Here is a 14,355-nt window from a genome sequence, read left to right on the forward strand (position 1 = left end):
TAATGGATACACAATATAAAAAAAGTAAATTGTGCCATCCCAGAAACAAAATGTGAGGCAGAGGGGAGTAAAACAGTAGTTTTTGTGTGCAACCAGGGTTGTTATTACCTTAAATAGACAGTTGAAACTGTAAGATGTTTTATGTAAGCCCCATGGTAACCATGAAGTAAAAATCTATAGTGGATACACATAAGATAAAGGAATTAAAGCATACCACTACAGAAAATAATTAAATAACAAAGGAAGATAACAAGAGAGGAAGAAAAAGACAAGGAACTATAAAGTAGTCAGAAAACAATGAATAAAATGGCAATAGTAAGTCCCTATGTATCAATAATTATGTTTAATGTAAATGGATTAAATTCTACAATCAAAAAACATCGAGTGGCTGAATGGATTAAAAGAAACAAGACTCTATGTCAGGAAACTAGAAAAAGAGCAAATTAAATCCAAAGCAGTCAGGAGAAATTAAATAGTAAGAATAAGAGCAGAAATCAATAAAATTGAAAACAGGAAACCAATAGAGAAAGTCAATGAAAACAAAAGCTGGGTCTTTGAAAAGACCAATCATTTTCATAAACCTTTAGCTAGGCTAACTAACAAAAAAAGAGAGAGGACACAAATTACTAGTATCAGAAATGAAACAGGGGATATCACTATGGATCCCATGGACATTTAAAAATAGTAAGGGAATACTATGACCAGTTCTATGCCCATAAATTTGATAATCAAGATGAAATAGACTGATTGCTCAAAAGACACAATCTGCCAAAACACAAACAAGAAGAAATAGATGATCTGAATAGACCTATATCTATTAAAGAAATTGAGTCAAAAATTAGTAACCTTCCCAAACAGAAAGTATCAGAGCCAGATGGGTTCACTGCTGAATTCTATCAAAATTTGAGGAAGAAATTATATCAATTCTCTACAATTTCTTTCAAACAATAGAGGGAAAGGGAATAGATCCTAGCTTATTCTATGAGGCCAGTGTTACCCTACTACTAAAACCAAGCACATTACAAAAAAAGAAAACTACAAACCAATATCTCTGATAGATATGAAAATCCTCAATAAAATATAGCAAAATGAATTAAAAAAACATAAAAAGGATTATAACCACTACCAAGTAGGATTTATTCTAGATATGTAAGACTGGCTCAAAATTTGAAAACCAATTACTGTAATCCATCCCATCAACAGAATAAAAAAGAAAAACCACTTGATCATATCAACAGATGTAGAAAAAGCATTTGATAAAATCCAACACTCATTCATGACAAAAACTCTTAGAAAACTAGGAACAGAGGGAAACTTTCTCAACTTGATAAAGACTATCCACAAAAAACCTACAGCTAACATCATATGAATGATGAGAAAATCAAAGCATTCCCTCTAAGATTAATTACAAGGTAACAATATCCCCTCTCACCATTCTTTTCAACACATTACTAGAACTCCTTGCTAATGTAATAAGGCAAGAAAAGGAATAAAAGTGTACAGATAGAGAAGGAAGCTATAAAGCTGTAAAGCTATGTTCACAGATAACATAATCATCCAAGTTGAAATTCTGAAAGGATCCACAAAAATTTCCTAGAATTATTAAGCAATTATTCAAGATTGCAAGGTACAGGGTACACAAAAGTCAGTTGCTTTCCTATATACCAACAATGAACAAGTAAAATTTGAAATTAATAAAACAGTATCATTTACATTAGGATAAAAAATACTTAAGTATAAATCTAACAAAATATATACAAGATCTATATGAGGAAAACTACAAAATGCTGACAGACAAAGTCAAAGAACTAAGTAAGTGGAGAAATAGTTCATGTTTATGTAAGAAGATACCATTTCAATGATCAAGATACATTTCTTCCTTACTTTTTCTGAAGATATAATGCAGTCCCCATCAAAATCCCAACAAATTTTTTTTTTGGATATCGACAGACTGATTTTAAAGTTTATATAGAGAGGCAAAAGATCCAGAAGAGCCAACACAATATTGAAGAAAAACAAAGTTGTAATGCTAATGCTACTAAACTTCACGCCTTTCTATAAAGCTACAGTAATCAAGATAGTATGGTAATAACAAAAGAATAGACAGATCAACAGAACATAAAAGGGAGACCAGAAACAGACAGACATAAATAAAGTCAACTGATATTTGACAAAGGAGCAAAGGCAATAGCATGGAGCAAAAATGTCTTTTCAACAATGGCATATCATTCACTGCTATAAAAATGATTTATCAAGCTCTGAAAAGACAAGGAGGAACCTTAAATTCATATTACTAAGTGAAAGAAGCCATCCTAAAAAATACATACTGTATAATTCCAAATATATGACATTCTGGAAAAGGCAAAGCTATACAGAAAATAAAAGGATTGATGATTGTCAGGGGTGGGAAGTGGGAAGGAAATAAAAAGGCAGAACACAGAGGATTTTTAGGTCAGTGAAGACACTCTATATGATATAAAGATGGATCTATATCATTAAACATTTGTCCAAACTCATAGAATGTACGATATCACAAGTTACTCCTACGGTAAACTACAGACTTTGGGTGATTAAGATGTGTCAATGTAGGTTCATCCTTTGTAAAAAGTGTACCAGTCTGATGAGCTATGTTGATAATGTGGGAGGATATGCATCTATAGGGGCAGAGGGTATACAGGAAATCCCTGTACCTTTCTCTCAACTTTGTTGTAAACCCAAAAGTGCTCCAAAAAAATTAAGTCTTAATTAAAATTATGAGCAAGACCCAAGTATATGCTGCCTACAATAGACTTACACATAGGCTGAAAGTGAAGAGATGGGAAAAAGTATTCCATGCAAATAGACAGCAAAGACAAGAAGGGTAGCTATACTTATATCAGACAAAATAGACTTCATGTCAAACCTGTAACAAGAAAAAAAGGAGATCATTATATAATGATAAAGGTATTAATTCATTGAGAGGATAAAATAATTATAAATATATATGCACCCAATATTGGAGCATCTAAATATATAAAGCAAATGTTAACAGCTCTTAAGGGAGAAATAGACAGATATTCAATAATAATAAAGGACTTTAATACTCCACTTTTAACAATGAGTGGAACATCCAGACCAAAAATTGATAAGGAAATACTGTACTTGAAATACATTTTAGACCAAATGGACCTAACTGAAATGCACAAAATATTCCATCCAATAGCAGCACAACACATTCTTCTCAAGCACACATGGAACATTCTCCAAAAAAATTCATAAAGTCACAATATAAATCTTAACAATTTTAAGAAGACTGAAATCATACCATGTATCTGTTCTGACCACAATGGTCTGAAAATAGAAAGTAATAACAGAAGTAAGACTAAAAAAAATTCATGAAACTAAAAACATATGGAAATAAAATGACATATTCCTGAACAGCCAGAGTCAAAGAAATCAAAAGGGAAATATCTTGAAAGCAATGAAAATGGAATTACATCATACCAAAACTTATGGGATGCAGCAAAAGCAGTTCTAAGTGGACAGTTAATACAAAAATGTCTACATTAACAAAAAAGAAAGATCTCAAGTAAAATCCTAAGTTTATACCTCAAGAAACTAGAAAAAGAACAATAAACAAAGCCCACAGTTGGCAAAAGGAAGACAATAAGACAGGTCAGAGCAGAAAGAAAGGAAATAGAGACTAGAAAAACAATAGAAAACATTAATGAGACTAAGGTGGCTTCTTAAAAAGATAAACAAAACTGGGAAATCTTTAGCTGGGTTAATTATGAAAAAAAAGGTTGAAGATCCAAATAAATAAGTCAGCAATGAAAGAAGAAACATTAAAACTGATACCTTAGAAATATAAAACATCATGAGACACTATTTTGAACAATTATATACCAACAAATTATATAAATAGATAAATTCCTAAGAATATGCAACCTACTAATACTGAATATTGATGAAATAGAAAATCAGAACAGGCCAATAATGAGAAAGGAAATGGATTCAGTAATTAAAGCCTCCCAATAAACAAAAGTCCAGGATCAGATAGCTTCACTAGTGAACTCTACTGAACATTCAAAGAATTAATACCAATCCTTCCCAAACTCTTCCAAAAAACAAAAGAGGGAAGACTTCCAAACTAATTTTATGAGGCCAGCACTACCCTGATACCAAAACAAGATAAGGACATTAAAAGAAAAGAAAATTACAGTCCAATATCCCAGATGTATATACATGCAAATGTCCTCAGCAAAACACTAGCAAACCTAATTCAATAGCATGTTAAAATAATCATACATTATGATCAAGTGGGATTTATGACTTAGATGCAAGAATGTTCAACATATACAAATCCATGAATGTGATACACCACATTAACAAAATAAAGGACAAAAATCATATGATCATATCAGTATATGTAGAAAAAGCATTTGACAAAATTAGTGTCCCTTCCTTATAAAAGCTCTCAATACTTAGGTAGGGAGGGAATGTACCTCAACATAATAAAGGCTATATATGACAAGTTTACACCTAACATCATACTCAATGGTGAAGGGCTAAAAGCTTTTCCTGTATGATCAGGAACAAGACAAGGATGCCTACTATGGTCACTTCTATTCAATATAATAGTGGAAGTCCCACCAGAGAAATTCAGCAAGAAAAATAAATAAATAAATAAATAAATAAATAAATAAATAAATAGCATCCAAATCAGAGAGAAAGAAGTAAAATTTGTCTCTCTAGAAAACCCTAAAACTCTACCAAAATCTGTTAGAAAAAATAAATAATTCAATAGAGATGCTCCATACAAAATGAACATACAAAAGCCAGTTGTATAAAAATCTGAAGATACAAATAAATGCAAAGATATCCCCTGTTCATGGATTGGAAGAATTAAAGTTCTTAAAATGTCCATACTACCCAAATAAGTATACAAATTCAGTGTAATCCCTATCAAAATTCCAATAGCAACAGAAATAGAAAAGAAAAAAAAACCAACTTATATGGAAACCACAAAAGAGCCCAGATAGTACACACTTTAGCAGCACATAAACTAAAATTAGAACGGTACAGAGAAGATTAGCATTCCCCTGTGCAAGAATGACATACAAATTTGTGAAGCCATTCAGATTTTTAATTATTGAATCACTATATTGTACACCTGAAACTAATATAACACTATATGTTAACTATACTGGAATTAAAAAAAAAAAAAGAGCCCAGAAGCTAAAGCAATCTTCAGCAAGAAGAACAAAGTTGGAGGCATCACACTTACTGATTTCAAATTATATTACAAAGTGATAAAAATCAAAACATATGGTACTAGTTTAAAAACAGATATTTAGACCATTGGGACAGAATAAAGAGCCCAGAAATAAACCCATTCATATGTATTCAACTAATCTTTGACAACGTTGCCAAGAATATACGATGTGGAAAGGATAGCCTCTTCAATAAATGATGTTGGGAAAACTAGATATCCACGTGAAAAAAAAAAAGGATGCTTATTTTATACTACACACAAAAATCAACTGAAAATGGATTAAAGACTTAAATGTAAGACCTGAAAACCATAAAATTCCTAGATGAAAACATAGGGGAAAACCACCTTGACAATGCTCTTGCTTTTTTTTCCCCTTTTTGGATGTGACATCAAAAGCACAGAAAACAAAAACAAAAATAAATGAGGGGGACTGTATGAAACTTAAAAGTTTTTGTGTAACAAAAGAAACAAGTAACAAAATGAAAAGGCAACTATGGAATGGGAGATAATATCTTCAAAACATATATCTCATAAGGGATTAATATCTAAAATACATAAAAAACTTGTACAACTAAATAGCAAAATATCCAAATATGTCAATACAAAAATAGGCAAAAGACCTGAAGAGACATTTTTATAAAGAAGACACACAAATAGCCAACATGTGCATAAAAGATGCTCAACATCACTAATAATAAGAAAAACTCAAATCAAAATTACAGTGAGATGTTATTTCATGCCTGTTGGTATGGCTATTACCAAAAATCAAAAAAGTAAGTGTTGGCAAGGATATAGAGAAAAGGGAACCCTTGTATGCTGTTGGTGGGAATGTAAACTGGAACAGCAATTATAGAAAACAGTATGGAGTTTCCTCACAAGATTAAAAATTTTAACTATCCTATGATCCAGCGATCTCACAGATGGGTATACAGCCAAAGGAAATAGAGTTGCTCTCAAACTGGTATCCGCACTCCCAGTTCACTGCAGCATTATTCACATTAGCCAAGATACAGAAGCAACTTAAGTGCTCATCGACAGATATATGAAATATGATACACATATGTAATGAAACAGTATTCAGCCTTTAAAAAAAAAGGAAGTCCTGCTGTTTGTGACAACATGGATGTACCTAGAAGACGCTATGCTAAGTGAATTAAGTCAGGCACAGAAAGACAAATACTGCATGATCTCACTTTTACATGGACTTCAAAAAAAAAAACACCAAACTCACAGTAACAGAGAGTGGAGTGGTGGTTACAGGGGCTGAGGGGTTGGAAGAAATAGGAAGATGTCATTCAGAGGATAAAAACTCTTGGCTAGAGGATGAATAAGTTCTGGAGACCTAATGTTATAACATGATGACTATAGTTAATAATAATGTATTATACACTTCAAATTTGCTAAAAGAGATCTCAAGTGTTTTCCCCACAAAAAAATTGTTAACTATGTGAGGTGATGAATATGTTAATTAGCTTGACTATGGTAATCATTAAACAATGCATATGTATATTCAAAACATCATGTTGTGCTACTTAAATACATACAATTTTTATTTGTCAATAATACCTTAATAAAGCTGGAAAAAAAACTCTGCATAGCAGGACCTGCAGTGGGAGCTCACTTAGCCTGTCCCAAATTGACTGCTTCTAATGTAGCAAAACAGAGACTTGGTGACATATTGCTCAAACATCTGTAGCTGGTAGGTACCTTTTCAGAACTTCACTTCTGATTTAAAAGCATGCTTTCCAAATATCAATCATATTTCATCCCAAACTGATAATGTTAGTTGTCTTGTTATTTTATGTATATAATTTATATATCAATAAAAATTAATGATATATAAGTAGAAAAAAGTAGTAAACAATTTATCAATATTCTATATTTAGAATACTTTGCATGTATCTGTAAATTCTTACTTTATTCAAAAGAAACTAAAGCAATAAATTGTATCTGACCCATTACAAGCAAGAAGGAGGTTTCTGAAGACCAACCTGGTGACTTGCATTTAAAGAAAAGCTTTGGCCTCATATTTAAAATGTGATGAATAAATGTGTATTTATATTAATTAAACAAAGTATTCAACTATGGTATGTATTTTTAACATGAGTTCTTTCTTTTACCATTGTTTTTTCAATTAACCAATTAAATTTGGGTCCTGATCACTTAAGATAAGAGGGCTTTCCAATGTCTGTACAATGCATTACCTAAGCTGCCAGGAATACTGCTGGGCTAACAGCATAACCCTCAGCTATCTACCTCTCTGGAGATTTCCCTTGGCTAATGAGAGCTGCCCTGCCACTAGAATCTAATGGCTGGTTATTTTGCCAGTATAAAAGCCCAACCTCCTCATTCCAATTTGGAAAACTCTCGAAGGTCATTCCAGTTTCAGAGCTCTCTATGGGGCTGACTGAGCTTTTATTGAGACTGCATTACAGTCCAATTTCTCCCCCACTCAGTCCTGCTTCCTCCCCTTCCCTATTGGTGTTGATTCTGAGGGCATGCTCCAATAAACATCCTGATGCCTAAGGTCAATGTGAGTAGACTTTCCGTGAGTCCTGCAATAGGGTTCTACAGTGCTTTCACTTTAATCTGGCTTTCAAAGAGCATCTAACCACTAGCAATCAGCCCGAATATCAATGTCAAAGTTGAAGATCTGACTTAAAAACAATGCAGAGATACAGTCCCCTCTTTCTCTTTTCCACTTCCCAATCCTTTTTCCATGTCTCCTTCTCCTGTGAAAGCCTACAAAAATGGATATCTGATATCCTATTTCAGTATAATTTTCATTATATCTCATAAAATATACCATATCATTATAATTAATAGCTATAATATGATAATAGTCGCTGCTGCAATAAATGGACCCAAAATTTATGTTTCCAACCCAGTAGAAGTTCATTTCTTGCTCATTTATCAATAATCACCAGGTAAACAAGATGACATGGAGCCTTCTTCCACACAGTTGTTTAGAAGTTTCTGCTATTTTCACCAAATGTTTTCTCAAAGAGCTGGCTTTATTCCATTCAACAGGACAGAAGAAAAGTGTATGGAGGAAGAGCTATGGAGGTTTTTGGAGGCCACACTTGAAAATAGTGTGCCTCACTTCCATTGAATGTTCAGTTGTGAAGCCAAACCAAACTACAAGCAAGACTGGGAAATGCAGTCTTCCTGAACATCCAGGAAGGACAAAAGAATATAGATTTTGGTGAGCAGCTCTGCCACACTAGGGTCATCCAAAAGTTTCATCTCCTAGGACACAATGGGTAAATTTTCTGCATACAAGTCTTTTTCTGAGACTTGTAACTGATCTATGAATTTGAACTCTCCTTCTGTTAGACCCTTTCTGTATATGAGCATTTAATGTGACTGATGCTATTGATTTTTATGTTCTTACAATTTATATACAAAGAACAACATATACTTAATGTTCACAACTTGATGGATTTGGGCATATGTAAATACAACATGGTATCATCACCACAATCAAGGTAATAGACTTATCCAACACTTCTCAGAATTCCCTAAATATGACACCAAAAGCAAGGCAACAAAAGCAAAAAGAGACAAGTGGGACTACATCAAACTAAAAAGTTTTTTCATGGCAAAGGAAACAATCAACAGAATGAAAAGCAACCTACAGAATGGGAGAAAATATTTGCAAACCATATATCTCATATAACTGATAAGAGACTAATTTCCTTTTTTAAAAAGTTTTATTTATTTATTTGACAGAGAGAGAGACAGCTAGAGAGGGAACACAGCAGGGGGAGTGGGAGAGGGAGAGAGAAGCAGGCTCCCCACTGAGCAGGGAGCCCCTGACCCTGGGATCAGGACCTGAGCTGAAGGCAGAAGCTTAAGGACTGAGCCACCCAGGCACCCCATAATTTCCAAAAATATGTAAGGAATTCCTATATCTTAATAGCAAGGAAAACTAGTAATCCATTAAAAACTCGGCAAAGGACTTGAACAGACATTTCTCCAAAGAACACATACATATAGCCAAAGCATGCACAATATCATTAATTATTAGGGAAATGCAAATTAAAATCACAATGAGATGTCACCTCACACCTGCTAGGATAGTTATTATTAAAAAAAGTGTTGGTGAGGTTGTGAAAAAATTACAACCCCTATACACTGTTGGCAGAAATATAAAATGGTACAGCAGTTATGTAAAACACTACGGACATTCCTCAAAACATTAAAAATGGAAATACAAAATGATCCAGCAATACCACTTCTGATTGTTTAAAAACAATTGAAATCAGGATCTCAAACAGATATCAGCACTCCCATGTTTATTGCAGCATTATTTACAATAGCCAATATATAGGAACAACCTGAGTCCATTGAGAAATGAATAGATAAAGAAAATGTGGTAATGAATATAGTAGAATATTATTTAGCCTCAAAAAAATTCTGCCATTTGCAACAACATTCATGAACATGGAGGACATCATGCTAAGTGAAATAAGCATCACAGGACAAGTAACTCCATGATTCCTTTTATGTGAGTATCTAAAATAGTCAAACTTTTATAAGCAGAGAATACAATAGTGGTTGCTGGGGGCTGTTGGGTGGGGAAAGTAGGGAGTTGTTCAATGAGTATAAAGTTTCAGTTATGCTAGTTGAATAAATTCTAGAAACCTGCTGTACAACATACTGCCTATAGTTAACAATACAGTATTGTACACTTCAAAATTTTTTAAGAGAATAGATCTCATTGTTAAATATTCTTACCAAACACAAGACAAAACAAAGGGAATGTGTATGGATTTTATAGATAGTCATATCTTTAACAGAAGTCCTGTATACATTTCCAAAGAAATGTACAATCACACATTATTAGCACATTTATGATGAAAAAAGGACATAGAACCTGCATATATCAATGCCAGTCATGGTACCAGGATCTTCAGCTACATTTATTCCTCACAACAACATAAAAAGTAAATCCTGTTATTATGATTATGTTAGAAAGAAATTTAGGGTTAGAGATAATCACCCCACCCCCACACAAGGCCAACTAAGTAGTAAACAGCAAAATTGAGATTCAAACCTAAATTTTCTTGCATCCAGAGCATACTTATACTTTTAATCAATAGGTATACTGCCTCATGACTGGTGTCTGCTAGAAATTGGAATAGAAATTATGAATAATCATGCTCAATTCTACCCCAGCATCTTAGTAGAAGTAGGGTCTTTGCTAAACCTATAACACAAAAGCTTTGGGTTTAAGATTTTAGTGCTCTATGTTCGTCCCTAGGCACTCTCCCAACTTTCACTTTGCCCTCTGGCAAATCATTTATGTGCTTCAATCTTCATGTCTAATACTGAAATGATAATTCTGTAATCCCACTCAAGGAGTTTCTATCAGGAATAGTAACAAACACTGGCTGAAGATCAGTATGAATTATGTTTAAAGAAAACCCCTATAAAGCTGAGATGTGATATAGATATTTAGATACACTGTGAAATATATGACTTTGTGAATGTGTTAGGTCTTTTAAAGTCAATTTTTCACACAGGAAAACAAATCTTTTGGTCCACAGTCTAGATTTAATGCATCTCTAGCCAAGTAAGTCTTTTCAGAAATGTTTCTCTTTCTTACCATGTCCATAGATGTCCAATGGGTTACTTAGGTTTTTGTTTCTTGTACATTATGACAGATTTCATTTAATCCTGTCCACAGAATTGATAAGGCAAAGAAGATAGTTCTATAGCCAAAGAGTGAATTCAAAATGGAAACATATAGAATTGCAAGTTATAAAATTAGTTAGAAAGTTTGGAAAACTTTCTGAATGTGAAGAAAATTAGATTTTTTAAAAGAGTTTATTTATTTGAGAGAAAGCGCACGTTTGCACATGAGCCAGGGAGAGGGGTAGAGGAAGAGAGAGAAACAGACTCCCCATTGAGCACAAAGTCCAATGCTGGCTCTATCCCAGGACCCTGAGATCATGACCTGAGCCGAAGGCAGACGCTTAACTGACTGAGCCACCCAGGCACCCTAGATTTTTCTTTATATGTCATTTGGTACATCTTTAACTTAATATATTTATATGTCAATATCAGCAAATAATTCAATTTAATACAATATAAAGAATATTGGCTTTCCACTCCATAGATGACATACAAGTTTCACCATAAAAGAGCCACAGCTTCCCTCTCCAGCATCTTTCCAAATCCCCTTATTTTAAACTTGAAAGTTTAGAAAGAATTTGTATTTTCCCACATATACCATGATGTTTCTTATACTATTTCTCCCACCCTGAATGTTCCCATATCCAATAGAGTGACTTAGTTTCCTCACCTATTAAATGAGGATAAAAATATCACCTATCTTGTGGGGTTATTATGAGAATATAAAGAGATAATCAATGTAAAGTGTTTAGAAAATGGCACATTGAAAACACTCAATAAAAATTGTTTTCACAAATAAGGAGCTTAGTCTGTGTTATATTTTACTTCCCAATAGTTTAGCCAATGACATGCTGTTGGTACAGAAATCTGCTGTATCAAAAAATGACTTTTGAAATTGCTAAAGTCTACTTATTTGATATACAACTGTAAAATATTGGGCTCACACTAGCAACCTGATAAAATAACAAGATAAACAGGATTACACACATATACACTGATAAATTATCTAAACATAAAACAAACCTCAATGTCCTGGCATAAAGGTGCAAAAGCCAGTAAGCATCCAAACACATAAGGTCATCACTAGTCAGCACACCTCAGGTTAGAGGCTGCTGCATTTATGCTGACAAATAACTTGACATATTTCACAAAATCAATAATTTAAGAGGTTCTTTATTTCTGTGTTTTGCCTCTCTAAAGAACAGGACCACACTCTGTCTCTTTCCACATCTGATATCTTTCAGAAGGAATAAAACTGAGTCTTAATTTAAAATGAGTGATGTAGTACAGAGTTTTAGACCATATATCTCTTCAAAGCTGTCAGTTTCCTTTCACCACTTTTCCTATATTCCAAAAACAAGTTTAAATTAAACATAGATCAACAATAAATCTGCCACTTGCTGTCTTATTTATGGCACTTTTAGAAGAGATACTGATGTTCTTTTATAAGCCAAGATGGACACTTTCTGATACCTTCAGAATTAAAATTAAAACATCTAAAATATTTTATAGAATTTTATTGGCCATGAGATGTCTACTATTTTGCTGATCTTAGTATTATTCTTTCATGTGTCCCCCATATAAGGTATAGGGAAGCATGTTCTGTACAGTATAAGGGAGAAGAGCCTCAGTTTTCATGGCCCAAACTTGATAAGTATAAAACTATAATGTCATTTGAGAACTTAAAAGGAGAGAAAGCTACAGTAGAGGATGCTTTATCCAAATACCTAGGACCTGATCTATTCCAGATATATAGTACCTCTAAAAATTTAGATGATTTAAAAAAAGTGGAATGATAAAAAATTAGAATATATAGCATGATAAAGATTATAATAATAAAATTGCAGTTGTGCATTTATATTTAAAAGCAACATATACACACATGACCATTTATTACCTGAAAATGTTTACCTTCAAAATTGTATAAATGACCAAGAGCCTTTACAACTCACTACAATTATTCATTACTATTTGTACTACCTGAACATATTGTGGTGTCTTTGTGACACCAATATGAGATTATCTGCTGTATGTGCCCATTTTTTACTTTTTGAATAGGTACATCTATTTTGATTCTCTATGCCTACTTCACCACTGCATGCTGGGTGTGTGGGAGGCAAACAACTTGTCTCTTTATTTCACATGAACCCATCTGAGATAAATCATAGTAGAGGCATCAAACTCAAGAATTCTCATCCACACTTGAACCTGATTTATTTGATGAGATCCTGGAGTTGGAGCATGATGTGGGAATAGAACATGGCTTATTTTGAATATGGGATTAAAGTAAATAAATGAAAAAAAGACCCATAGTTGTAATATCACAGAAATGGACAATCTGGTTTAAAAATGTTTAAAGGATGTAAAAGGCCAAAAAAGGCTGTGAAAAATTTAAATAGTAATTTAAAAAAAAGATTAGCACATTTATACCCCTGGATATCAAAACTCATTATAAAGTTTCCGCAATGAAAGCAGAGTGCTTTTCACATACAACAAACAAACTGAACAGTAGGATAGAATAAAGTGTCTAAAAATAGACCATCCATATTCAGGCACTTAATTTTTGGCATAAAGCAAGATAGAACAAATGGAAGTTCAAAATATGTTGGTAGATTTAACTCTAAATACACAATACAAGTGGATTAATATTTAAAATGATGAATTTCTAGGTAGGATAAAATAAAATTCAATTATATGCTATTTATAAGAGACATCTCTAAAGTAAAACATTTATAAAGGCTTATAGTAAAAGGAAAGAAAAAGATATGCCCAATAAATTCTAAGCAAGAGAGGTTGATACTGCTATATTTATATGAGAAAAATTAGACTTCATGGATAAAGTAAAGCATTGCTGGAGATAAAGAAGGTTAATTTGTTGTAATGAAAGGATTGATTCCCACAGGAAATTATAATCATGTTATATTTGTGCATATTTAGTAACATAGTATCAAACTATATTAGGAAAAAATGTACAGAGTTAAAACAAGAAACAGATCTACAATCAATGGTAGATTTTTAACACATAGTTAATAACATAAGCCAAAAAAAACCCCACAAAAGCATATAAAAGATATGAAGGACACAAACATTTGACCTAATAGGCATATACAACATAAATTAATAAACAATAGCAGAATGCATATTCATTTCAAGAACACACAGAACTTTCACAAAATTGATCATATCCTGGCCCATATAGCAACACTCAATACATTTCAAATAATGGGAAAAAATCACAAAGTTCTCTGACCACAGTGTGAATTAACTTTAAAATCAATAAGAAAAGGGTAAATAAAAAATACTAAATTTATAAAGTTGGAAGCCTACTTCTAAATAACTTGTGGGTCAAAAAAGAATTCAGAGTGGAAATAAGAAAATAGTTTGAACTGAATATTACAAAATATTACATATATCTTTTATTTTTTATTTTTATTTTTTCTATTTTATTACTATCATATTTA

At 32.7% G+C, this 14,355-nt stretch overlaps 1 protein-coding gene and 1 non-coding gene across 2 annotated transcripts in view; one reads left to right on the forward strand and one right to left on the reverse strand.

Moving 5' to 3' along the window:
- LOC116645655 (serine/threonine-protein kinase TNNI3K) overlaps nt 1-14,355 on the reverse strand; it is a 322,413-nt gene that overhangs the window by 219,307 nt on the left and 88,751 nt on the right. The gene's annotated exons all lie outside the window — the stretch shown is intronic.
- Nucleotides 5,021-5,126, forward strand: LOC116626823. The gene has a single exon (XR_004298348.1). It is a non-coding gene; the product is annotated as a U6 spliceosomal RNA (small nuclear RNA).

This window comes from Phoca vitulina, unplaced genomic scaffold (assembly GCF_004348235.1).
Source record: "Phoca vitulina isolate PV1807 unplaced genomic scaffold, GSC_HSeal_1.0 scaffold2, whole genome shotgun sequence".
Classification (NCBI taxonomy): domain Eukaryota; kingdom Metazoa; phylum Chordata; class Mammalia; order Carnivora; family Phocidae; genus Phoca; species Phoca vitulina.